This window comes from Piliocolobus tephrosceles, chromosome 4 (genome assembly GCF_002776525.5).
Source record: "Piliocolobus tephrosceles isolate RC106 chromosome 4, ASM277652v3, whole genome shotgun sequence".
Lineage (NCBI taxonomy): Eukaryota > Metazoa > Chordata > Mammalia > Primates > Cercopithecidae > Piliocolobus > Piliocolobus tephrosceles.
This window is the reverse complement of record NC_045437.1, coordinates 111,923,331-111,934,546: the sequence shown is the minus strand read 5'-3', so window position 1 is coordinate 111,934,546 and position 11,216 is coordinate 111,923,331. Positions and strand designations below refer to the sequence as shown.

Genomic DNA, 11,216 nt, shown 5'->3' with positions numbered 1-11,216 from the left:
GAAAATGTCTAAAAGCAGACATCAGGGGTATGGGGATTGTCACTAAAGGCAGGTCAAGGACTTAAGACTTCAAGGTGGCATATGAGAAATTTGACTAATTATTGAGGATTGGCTCTCTAGCGGGATTCTAGGGACTTGCAGGCTCAGGACAAGGCCTGGTTAAAAAGAGGGGCTTAGAGGCCTAAAGTTTGGGTAAGGAGAGTGTCTTTGTTACAGTGAAAGAAGCAGAGGAAATTAGCAGCTACCTTTAGAAAACTAAGTGTTACCATATAAGCTACTACATTGATCTGCACTTCTCCAAGTTCCAAAGTGGCAGATCCATTTGAAATTACCCAATCATAGGCCACACATTTAACTGATGGAGATTTTGTCTACATTCTGTACATTGATAATTCTGAAGCACTCCGAGCAGCGCCTGACAGTGAGTGAGCTGGGGGACGGGGTGTGGTAGTGACTCGTGAGAGGCCCGCAACACGTGCATCACTGTGCAGCCTCATGCTCTTCATTATTCCTTGGTGAGGAGGACCTCTGGGTTCCATCCTTTCAGAGGACAGTGACGCTTAGCCAAGGCCGCCTCCCCTCCCCATGGGGTGGATGCTGACAGACTCCTAAGAGAGACTTTTCTTTTCTTTTTGTTTTTTTGTTTTTTTTTTTGGAGACGGAGTCTTGCTCTGTTGCCCAGGCTAGAGTGTAATGGTACGATCTCAGCTCAATGCAACTTCTGCCTTCCGGGTTCAAGCGATTCTCCTGCCTCAGCCTCCAGAGTAGCTGGGATTACAGGCGCACATCACCGTGCCCGGCTAATTTTTTGCTTGCTTGTCTGTTTTGAGACAGAGTTTCACTCTTAGTTGCCCAGGCTGGAATGCAATGCACAATCTCAGCTCAGCGCAAACTCCACCTCCCGGGTTCAAGCAGTTCTGCCTCAGTCTCCCAAGTAGCTGGGATTACAGGCATGCGTCACCATGCCTGGCCTTTTTTTGTTTTGTTTTAAGCATATTTAGTAAAAACAAGGTTTCTCCATGTTGGTCAGGCTGGTCTCGAATTCCTGACCTCAGGTGATCCACCACCTACCAAAGTGCTGGGATTACAGGCATGAGCCACCACACCTGGCCAGAGTTCTTTAGGCGGGGTAAGGGGCCGCCTGGGAACCCCGCGTCCCGCCTGGACACACCGATGACCTGCAGCGGCCACACAGTGGGCCACCGCTCCTGGCCACTGGCACAGCCTTGCCCTCTGGGCCCCCGTGCCTGCGCACTCCGACGGCCTGGCCGCGCTGCAGCCCCGCTGCCTTGTGGGAAATGTAGTCCGGCGTTCCGGGCCGTAAGCGCCGGGCGCGGCTGCGTCGGTCGCTGCTGCTCCCGCTCCTGCGCTCCTGCTGGGAGAGGGTGAGTGCGGGGCCGGTGGCGGGGGTGCGTGCCAGCCTCCTCGTAGGCCCCCGCAGGAGGAACTCCGGATTGCGGGGCGAGACCCCTGCTTCCTGAGGGCTGAGGGGCGGGCCCGCCGCAGATGGACCGGGGGCGCGGCCTCACTGCGCCTGTGGAGCGCCCGGCCTCCAGTTCCAGGTGCGCTCCTTCTTCCCCAGGAGCTGGCGGCAGGAGCACACGGGCAGCTGACCTACAGCGCGGTCCTGGGCAGGCGCCCAGGTGGAATCGCAGCCCGGGAGCAGCGGGGATGGGGGCTCGAACAAGGGCCACACCGGGACCACGGGTCAGGGAGGGGCCCAAGGTTCCAGGAGTCGCTCAGAGCCGAGTTCCTCCTTGGCTTTCTCCAGCCGTGCGCGGTTTTCTCCTGGGACAGGGCAGATGGCTGCGAACGTGGAGCGAACCTGCCCCGCGGACATCCTGGGGATTCTGGGCGAGAGGCCAGGTCTCCCTGCGCAGCATCTGCCCTTTGTGTAAACCGTGTCTCGGGACCCGCCCTCTGGATCTCATTCGGAGGGCGCTGGCGTGGGTTCACCTCCCATCTCTCCATAAGAACTGGGAGGCCAACCTGGTGCAGGTTTCTGTCTCAGGGAATCTTTTTCTTTTTCCTTAAGCCATTTCACTGTAGCACAACTAGAAAATTCAGATTAAAACAATCATTCAAAATATATCCCAATCTACATGGCAGCGTGAATATGTGTATAAGTATAGAAACACTTTGCACTTTGTTTTTAAACAAATATGAATATTAGTAACTTTTTCACCATCTATCTTTTAAAATTGAGTCATGAGATGCGTTTGGTAAGGGGTTTGAAGTGCACAAATCTTAAGCCTCATAGGTTTTTACTGGCCTAAACACCCAATGAAGATAGAGAATACACCTGAAAAAAAAAGCATTTTAAGATGTTGACGCCATCTACTTATACCAGATTTTAAATACGTTGTCATTTTAATGAGTGTGAGGGAAAGTATGGATGTGTCGTAGTTAATCCTCTCCTTAGGGTTTTCCTTTTTTTCCAGTATTATAAACAATATAGGCCATCTGGCTACATACATCCTTGCATTTTGTCTTATTCTATAAATCTCTTAAAGTGAAATTTCTAGGTCAAGGGTGCAGTAAGGATTTTGATACTTCCTGTCTTATTCCCTCCAGAAAAGTTCCAGTTTATATAAACACTTGCAGTGTAAGAGTGCCAGATTTACCCACACCAACTGTGAATGTTAGTATTCTCTTGAACTTCTGAGAGGTGCAAAAGATAGGATTGTTTACATTTGCATTTTGAACACTAATGAATATTTTCATGCAGTTTGCATTTTGTATTTTAATTTTGTGTCTGATACATAAATAAGCTTCTTTCCTGACTATGCAGAAATGTTACAGGTTCCTATGGTCAGACATGAAAACCTTTTCTTCACTGTTGGGTGTTTGACATCATTGGCAGAGAAGCTGTCTGTCCCATGAGATCACAAAAATGTTTGTAGTTTCTCTTAGTACTTTCATGTTTTGTGTACATTTATATTTTTTTCCCAAATGGTAAGCCTTTGTTACAAGTTACTTAGTAATTTTTTTCTTTGGTGATATGAAATGTCACTTATTTCATATCTTGAATGAAATATATACACACACACGCACACATATATATACATACATGTGTATTTGAACCATTTAGGTTGGTAGAATTTTAATTTGTTCCATTGATCCTTTTCCCTGTTTGGCTATGGCAGAGAGTTTATCTGTTTTATTGACAGCTGTATCCACCCGTACCCCATGCAATGGTGCCTGGTATGCAGTAGGTGGTCGACAGTATATCTGGTGAATAAGTCAGTGATACTGTGTTCCAATTCTTGTAGCTTTATGAGTACTGGTGGGCAAGTTGTCTCTCATCAGTATTCTTTTTTTAAAAAAATCTTAGCTATTGTAATGCACAACTTAAATATTTTTTCCATAATTAATGAACTTTTTTTTTTTTGAGATGGAGTCTTGCTCTCTCACCCAGGCTGGAGTGCAGTGGTGTGATCTCAACACTGCAACCTCCACCTCCCCAGTTCAAGTGATTCTCCTGCCTCAGCCTCCTGAGTAGTTGGGATTACAGGTGCCCACCACCACTCCCTAATTTCTGTATTTTTAGTAGAGACAGGGTTTCGCCATGTTGGCCAGGCTGGTCTCGAACTCCTGGCCTCTAGTGATCCACCCACCTTGGCCTCCCAAAGTGCTGGGATTACAGGTGTGAGCCACCGCGCTTGGCCCATATTAACTTTAAAATACTGTTACTTAGGCATAACTTGGTTGGGAATGTTTTAAGTTTATGAATTAAAGAAATGACATCCTGTATATTGAGACATCTTGTGTAAGAACGTGTCATGTCTCTTCTGTTGTTCATGTTTATATAGCTAAATAGGTATAATGAAGCGTACTTAATACATGAAAATCATTTTATTTATGTAGCTACTATTCAGATCTTATTTAGTTTATTTATAGGTATTTTCTTTGTTGCTGTTGGAGGAGTCTTGTTTCTCATGGCTTCTTTCCCTTCCCTCAGCTCTACCTCCTCTGGTTTTGTCCCTCCCCAAGGAAGAAACACAGGAAGGAAGGAGAAAGCAATGGCTGCTTGGCTTCTGCCATTGGGAGCTGGGGTGAGCTCATTTTTCTCTCTCAAACCTCCCCCTTACTCCTGTACTGCATGTGGGCCTCACTGCTGAGGACAGGGTTATTGAAATGGCAGAATGCTGGATATTTTTCACAAAGCCCCCTCTGTGTTCCTGACCTCTGTTCCCAGCTGCCACTTATTCAGCTGAATACCCTGGCCTGCTGTGCTTTTGGTGCTGTTCAAGGGTCAGAAAGGGAAAAAAATTACATGCAAGCTGGTCCTGGTGCTTAGGGCTTATGGGCTCTCAGGGATCATAAAAGAAGGCACATCTGCATGGGATACAGTCATAATTGCACCTGAATATGGTAATAAGAACAAGTGTCATTAGGGACCCACATGATCAGTATTCCAAGCTTGAGTGAAGGGGAGGATCAGGGTGGTGGCCAGGAGTAGTAGGTAGTGTTCGCCCATCTCAGGGACTGGGAAGGGATAACTGGAGAGGATTTGCTGTAATGGAGTCGGTGTGTCCAGAGTTTAAATCCCGACTCTACCATTTCATAGCTACAGCGTCTTGGCAAGAGGCTTGACTTTCCTGAAACGTTATTTCCTCATGGTTGTAATAGGAATTACAGTGTTAACTAAGTGTCTGCCATATAGATGGAATTGGTTTTTTGTTTGTTTGTTTGTTTGTTTGTTTTTTGAGAGGGAAGTCTTGCTCTGTCGCCCAGGCTGGAGTGCAGTGGCCGGATCTCAGCTCACTGCAAGCTCCGCCTCCCAGGTTTACGCCATTCTCCTGCGTCAGCCTCCCGAGTAGCTGGGACTACAGGCGCCCGCCACCTCGCCCGGCTAGTTTTTTGTGTTTTTAGTAGAGATGGGGTTTCACTGTCTTAGCCGGGATGGTCTCGATCTCCTGACCTCGTGATCCGCCCGTCTCGGCCTCCCAAAGTGCTGGGATAACAGGCTTGAGCCACCATGCCCAGCCGATGCAATTGTTAAGAATTTCACATGGCTCATTTCATTTAATAATAATAGCTACTTCATAGGTCTGTTGAACGTTCAAATAAAATAATGAAAGTAAAAAATGCCTGGCATGGTTCCTGGAGTGTTGAAGTTATTCAGCAAGTTGTAGGCATTCTTAGTATCATCCCAGCCAAGAGCCTGGTGTATAGACTTCTAGAGGTGGAATGAAGGGGACAGTGACTCATAGTGAGGCGTGCTTGGCTGGAGTAGAAGAAATAGGATTAAAATTTTAGGACCAAGTGTCAGGAAGGAGGAGTGTGTGTGTTTGGCAGGGTGGTGGCCATGGGGTTGGAGGTCAGTCTGAGGAATTTTGATAAGGGAGTTGGCATGATCAAAGCTTTTCTAGGAAAAAGTAGTGTCCACGAGATGGAGGGAAGCGTGGAGCTGGGATAGTAGGTGAGGATTCTAGGCTTGTCTGAAAAAGAAAATAAGGCATCAGAAGACTTGACCCTAACTTCTTTCTTTTAAAGGTTAAACTAACTTAGCCTTGTTGTCTGGAATATTGAAGACTTAACGGCATTTTCTCTTTTCATAAAATTATATATTAGGGGTCGTTGATTTATTAGGATCACTTGTTTATTTATTAGAGACCAGTTTAAAGAAAGCTTCGTGGAGGCAAGTATAAACTGTTGTGATTTACATTTGTACTACTTTCTTCAGTATTATCACACTCAGTTATAAAAGGCAAAATAACTTTTAAAATGGGGATATTGCAGAAAGGGAGTTTCTGGAAGAGGAAAAGGTTGAAAGGGGAAGCATGCAGAAGATTTTGGTTGATGACAGGTGTGGTTTGGTTGTCAGGAACTTACTTTTAATTCGTGTAGTCAAAATAGTGTTAATTTTTAAATCAGCTTTTTCTGAGGCACAGTTTAATAAAATAACCCATTTTAAGCATTGAGTTTTGACAAATTTATGCACCAACATAGCCACCCCCAGTCAAGGTACAGAATGTTTGCATCACCCCCAGACAATGTCCTCATGCCACTTCTAGTCCACGTCCCCCACCCCAGGAAGTCATTGGTTTGAGTTCTGTCTGTATAGTCTTGCCCTTTCTAGAACTTCATGTAAATGAAATCAAACAGTGTATATGCTTTTGTGCCTGGCATTTTTTGCTCAGCGTAGTGTTTGTCAGATCTATCCATGATATTGTGTGTAGTGATAGTTTATTCCTTTTTATGTCTTAAGTAGCACACAGTTGAATATACCACCTTTTGTTCATTCACTTGTGACAGACATGTTCAACTTGTTTCCTGTTTTTAGCTATTAGGAATAAAACTGCTCTGAACATTCATGTATGAGTCTGTTTGTGGATATATACTTTCATTTCTCTTGGGTAAATACCTAGGAGTGAAATTGCTAGGTGAAGTGTACATTTGACTTTGTAACGAACAGCTAAACTGTTTTCCAAAGTATATGTACCATTGTACATTTCCTCCTGCAGTATCTGAGAATTCCAGTTGCTCCACATGCTCTTCCATACTTGGTCTATCTGTTTCCAAGAGCTGCTGTAATAAAGTGCCACAAATTGAGTTGCTCGAAACAATAGAAATTTATTGTCTCACAGTTTTGGAGGCCAGAAGTCAGAAATAAAGGCATTTCCAGGGCCGTGCTCTCTGAAACTTGTGGGGGATCCTTCCTCGCCTCTTCCTAGCTTCTAGCTTCTGGTGGTTTGCTGGAACTCTTTGGTGTTCCTTGGTGCATGGCTGCATCACTCTAGTCCCTATCTCCTGTGTCACCTGATGTTATCCTTATGGGTTGATGTCTTCAAATAGCCATTTTTCTTACAAGGATAGGGGCCCACCCTACTCTATTGTGACCTAATCTTAACGGTTAAATTTGAGACAACCCTATTTTCAGATAAGGTCATATTGCAAGGTACTAGAAGTTGGGACTTCAACATATCTTTTTTGGGGGACACAGTTCATAACATTAGGTATTATAAGCTTTTTAAATTTTAGTTATTTTCAAGGGTGGAAAATGGTATCTTGTGTGTGTGTATGTGTGTCTTTTTTTTTTTTTTTTAACTTTTATTATGAAATAATTTCAGACTTTAAAAACTGCTGCAGGGCTGGGCACGGTGGCTCACACCTGTAATCCCAGCACTTGGGGAGGCCGTGGCAGGTCGATCATTTGAGGTCAAGAGTTTGAGACCAACCTGGCCAACATGGTGAAACCCCGTCTCTACTAAAAATACAAAAAAATGAGCCAGGTGTGGTGGCACACACCTATAATCCCAGCTATTCAGGAGGCTGAGGTGGGAGAATCATTGGAACCCAGGAGGCAGAGGTCGCAGTGAGCTGAGATCACTCCACTGCACTCTAGCCTGGGAGACAGAGTGAGACTCCATCTAAAACAACAACAACAAATGCTGCAAAAATAAAACAATTTCTGGATAGTCTTCATCTGAATTAACATTTTGCCATTTTTCTCTTCCTGTATACACACACATGTTTATGTAATATATTTCTGAACCATTGGAGAATAAATTACAGACATGCCCATTTCACTCTTAAGTGTCTGTGTGTGCTTTCTGTTACCATACATGATAAAAATACAGTTATCAAAATGAGAAAACTTACATCAATACAATACTATTAGCCAATCTACAAACCTTACTTGGATTTTGCCACCTGTCCTCCAGGTGTCCTTTATCTGGTGCAGAATCCAATCCAGATGACACATTGTATTTAGCTGTCGTATCTCCTTGGTCTCCTTTCATCTAGAATAGTTCAGGATTGATTTTCAATGACTTGGATACTTTTGAAGAGTACAGGTCAATTATTTCATAGAATGCTCCTCAATGTGGGTTTGTTTGATGTTTGCTGTTAATCTGATTCAGATTGTGATTAATTAAAATTTGAATGGCTGATATAGTCACAGTGTTCAGAATTCAAAAATAAGCATTCACTTAAAATAAGTCTTCTTCCTACCCTTGTCTCCAAGCTCCCTATTATCTCTCCCCATAAAAAGGTAGTGATTCTCATTTCTTAGGTAGCCTTCCAGAGATGACTACAAAAGCCCATGAATATATATATTTTCCCCAATTTTTAATCCAGTTGGTAACAGATAATATTTACTCAGAAGTCTGCACCTGTTCTTTTTTTTTTTTTTTTTTTTTTGAGATGGAGTCTTGCTCCGCCTCCCAGGTTCACGCCATTCTCCTGCCTCAGCCTCCAAGTAGCTGGGACTACAGGCGCCTGCCACCACGCCCGGCTAATTTTTTGTATTTTTAGTAGAGACGGGGTTTCACTGTGTTAGCCAGGATGGTCTCGATCTCCTGACCTCGTGATCTGCCCGCCTTGGCCTCCCAAAGTGCTGGGATTACAGGCGTGAGCCACTGCGCCTGGCCACCTGTTCTATTTTTAGCTATTTTGCATTTCACAATATATCTTGGAGACCTGTCCATATCAGTACATCGGAGGCTTCTTTCTTTGATTATGTGGGTATATCATAGTTAACCAGTCTGCCTTAAGGGACATTAGTCTAGACACTTGATAGCAGCTGATGACAGGCATTTCTTCACTTTTGTTGCTGTTTCTCTGAATTACTGATCAGTCACTTGGAACTGTACAGCAGATAATGAGAAATGAGTAACTCAGATGTTGAGAAATAAAGTGTAAAAAAGTGTAGATGTGTTTATAATCGGTAAATGAAATGCAATTATGAAGTTCAGTAATAGGTTTGGGACACATCAGTGCAACATTAGAGTCGTTTTCCTTTTTTCATCTTTCTCCATAGTTTCATCTTTCCCATATTGGCCAGTGATGTGAGTGTGAATTGTCCAGGTATTACTTTTATTTGCCTTTAAATTTAATCTTTTTTTGAATATAAATATTGGGCATATGGACTAATCATATTTACTATCCCTTTTTAAAAATTTAAAGGCTATGAGAGAGAATTCCAGGTTTCCAATCCTCAGAAACAACTATGATGTACATTATTCCAGCCTTTTAAAATACCTTTCTACACCCTTTGCCCATTTTTAATATGGGTTATTTACATGTAAAAGAGGTCTTTTCTATAAAGTGGATAGTATTCCTTTGCTATATGTTGCCCATATTCTCCATCATTTTTCTTTTAAATTTGTTTATAATATCTTTTGTTAAAATAAGTTTTGAAGTTTTATGCAGTTAAATTTCCTTTCTCTTTGTTTGGCTTTGGGATCATGCTATGAAAAGGAGCCGGGCGCGGTGGCTCACGCCTGTAATCCCAACACTCTGGGAGGCCAAGGTGGGTGAATCATGAGGTCAAGACTTGAGATCGAGACCATCCTGGCCAGCATGGTGAAACCCCATCTCTACTAAAAATACAAAATTACAAAAACACAAAAATTAGCTGGGCGTGGTGGCACGTACCTGTAATCCCAGCTACTCGGGAGGCTGAGGCAGGAGAATCAGTTGAACCCAGGAGGTGGAAGTTGTTGTGAGCCAAGATTGTGCCACTGCACTCCAGCCTGGCAATAGAGTGAGACTCCGTCTCAAAAAAGAAAGAAAGAAAGAAAGAAAAGATTTCTGTACCCCAAGGTAATATACATATTTTTCAGTGTTTCCTATTAGTTTTATAATTTTAAATTTACATCCTTGAGCTATTTGGAATGTATTGTCTGTGAGGTGAAGTAGGGATCTAACTTCATTTAATATGATGTAGTGAAGCATTTCATCCATCCATCCACTCGTTAAACATATTTAGCGCCACTGTGCCATGTGGTGCGCTGTGTTCTGGATACTGGGAATATTGCAGTGAATAAGAGAGGCAAAGTCTTCTTCTCTGAGCTCGTATTTTCCATAGGGGATGCAGACAATAAAGAGGAAATATTGTTGAGGATAGTGTTAGGTGCTGTGATGAGGACAGCAGGACAACATGGTAGAGTGTCACTCGGGGCTGTTTTAGCTCAGCAGAGGAGTGGCCCCTCTCAGGAGATGGCACTGGAGCTGATGTTATCTACTGAAATAATCTGCTCACTCTCCATGGACTTGAAATGGAACCTTTAAAATATGCCAAATTGTCACATATATACGAAATTTATATGAGAGTTTATATTATATATAGTTTACTTGTATATGAGTTTATTTTAAAAATTTATAAGTTTGTTTTTCTGGATTCTATTCCATTCTATTTCTGTTGTAATACCACACTATTTTATTTGTTGTCTCAGAATTCTTTTTTTTTTTTTTTTTTTTTTTGAGCTGTCACCAGGCTGGAGTGCAATGGAGCGATCTTGGCTCACTGCAACCTCCACCTGCCGGGTTCAAGGAATCCTCTTGCCTCAGCCTCCTGAGTAGCTGGGACTATAGGCATGCGCCACCACGACTGGCTAAGTTTTTGTATTTTAGTAGAGATGGGGTTTCACCATGCTGGCCAGGCTGGTCTCGAACTCCTGACCTCGTGATGTGCCTGCCTCAGCCTCCCAAAGTGCTGGGATTACAGGCGTGAGCCACCGCGCCCGGCCCATTTTGTTATTTTGTAAAGCAACTCGCCTCATTTTTCTTTTCAAAAGTTTCGTTACTGTTCTCATAATATTTATCCTTCTAGTAAAATTTTATTATCAAGTTCCAACAGTAATAGTAAAAAAGTAAAATTAGGCAGTTCTGATTTGAATTTCAAAGTGTGTAAGTCAATCTGAGGAAGATTGCCATCTTTACAATGTTTATTCTTCATATTAAGTTTAAAAAAAAAGATGATACTTTATTCTATTCAGATCTTTCATTATGGCCTTTGTTCACTCTACAGACCGATCATGAAGGTCTTGCATATTTCTCTTAAATGTATTCTTAGGTGTTTCATTTTTAGTTGCTGTTGTAATTGGGGTTTAAATATGATTGTGATTTTGTAAAGAAAAAAATTTGGATTGCTAAGTATTGTATCTGAAGACATTTTGCTGCCTAAAACATTTTGGTGCCTAAAGCTTCATCACTATCATATTTTCTTTATAAATTATACTTTCATCATTTATAATGTCCTTACTCTATTTGATATGCAGTTTTTTCAAACAATAACAATATCAAAAGGCCTTTGTCTTTAGGTTTAGGAAAACCTCTGTATGAGTAAGATAAACCCACGAAGCTCCTTAAACACCATGAGTTATCCTGTACTGAATGTAGTGCTAGGGGGAAAATGACTCATACTAACTAGAAAAGAGGAAAGGAACAAAACATCTTAAGGGATTGATGACAAATGTATGGTACTA

At 42.6% G+C, this 11,216-nt stretch overlaps 1 protein-coding gene across 4 annotated transcripts in view; it reads left to right on the top strand.

Annotated features, from left to right (window-relative positions):
* Positions 1-1,296: 1,296 nt before the first annotated feature.
* The window catches only part of ZFP2 (ZFP2 zinc finger protein), a 35,310-nt gene continuing 25,390 nt past the window's right edge, over positions 1,297-11,216 (top strand). For 2 of the 4 annotated variants that reach the window (XM_023193708.1, XM_023193709.1), the window contains exons 1-2: positions 1,318-1,385; positions 3,962-4,055. The gene's annotated coding sequence lies outside the window, so the exon portion shown is untranslated. Of the gene's footprint in view, positions 1,386-3,961; positions 4,056-11,216 lie in introns of all 4 variants that reach the window. The other 2 variants (XM_023193707.1, XM_023193710.1) reach the window with 2 other exon arrangements.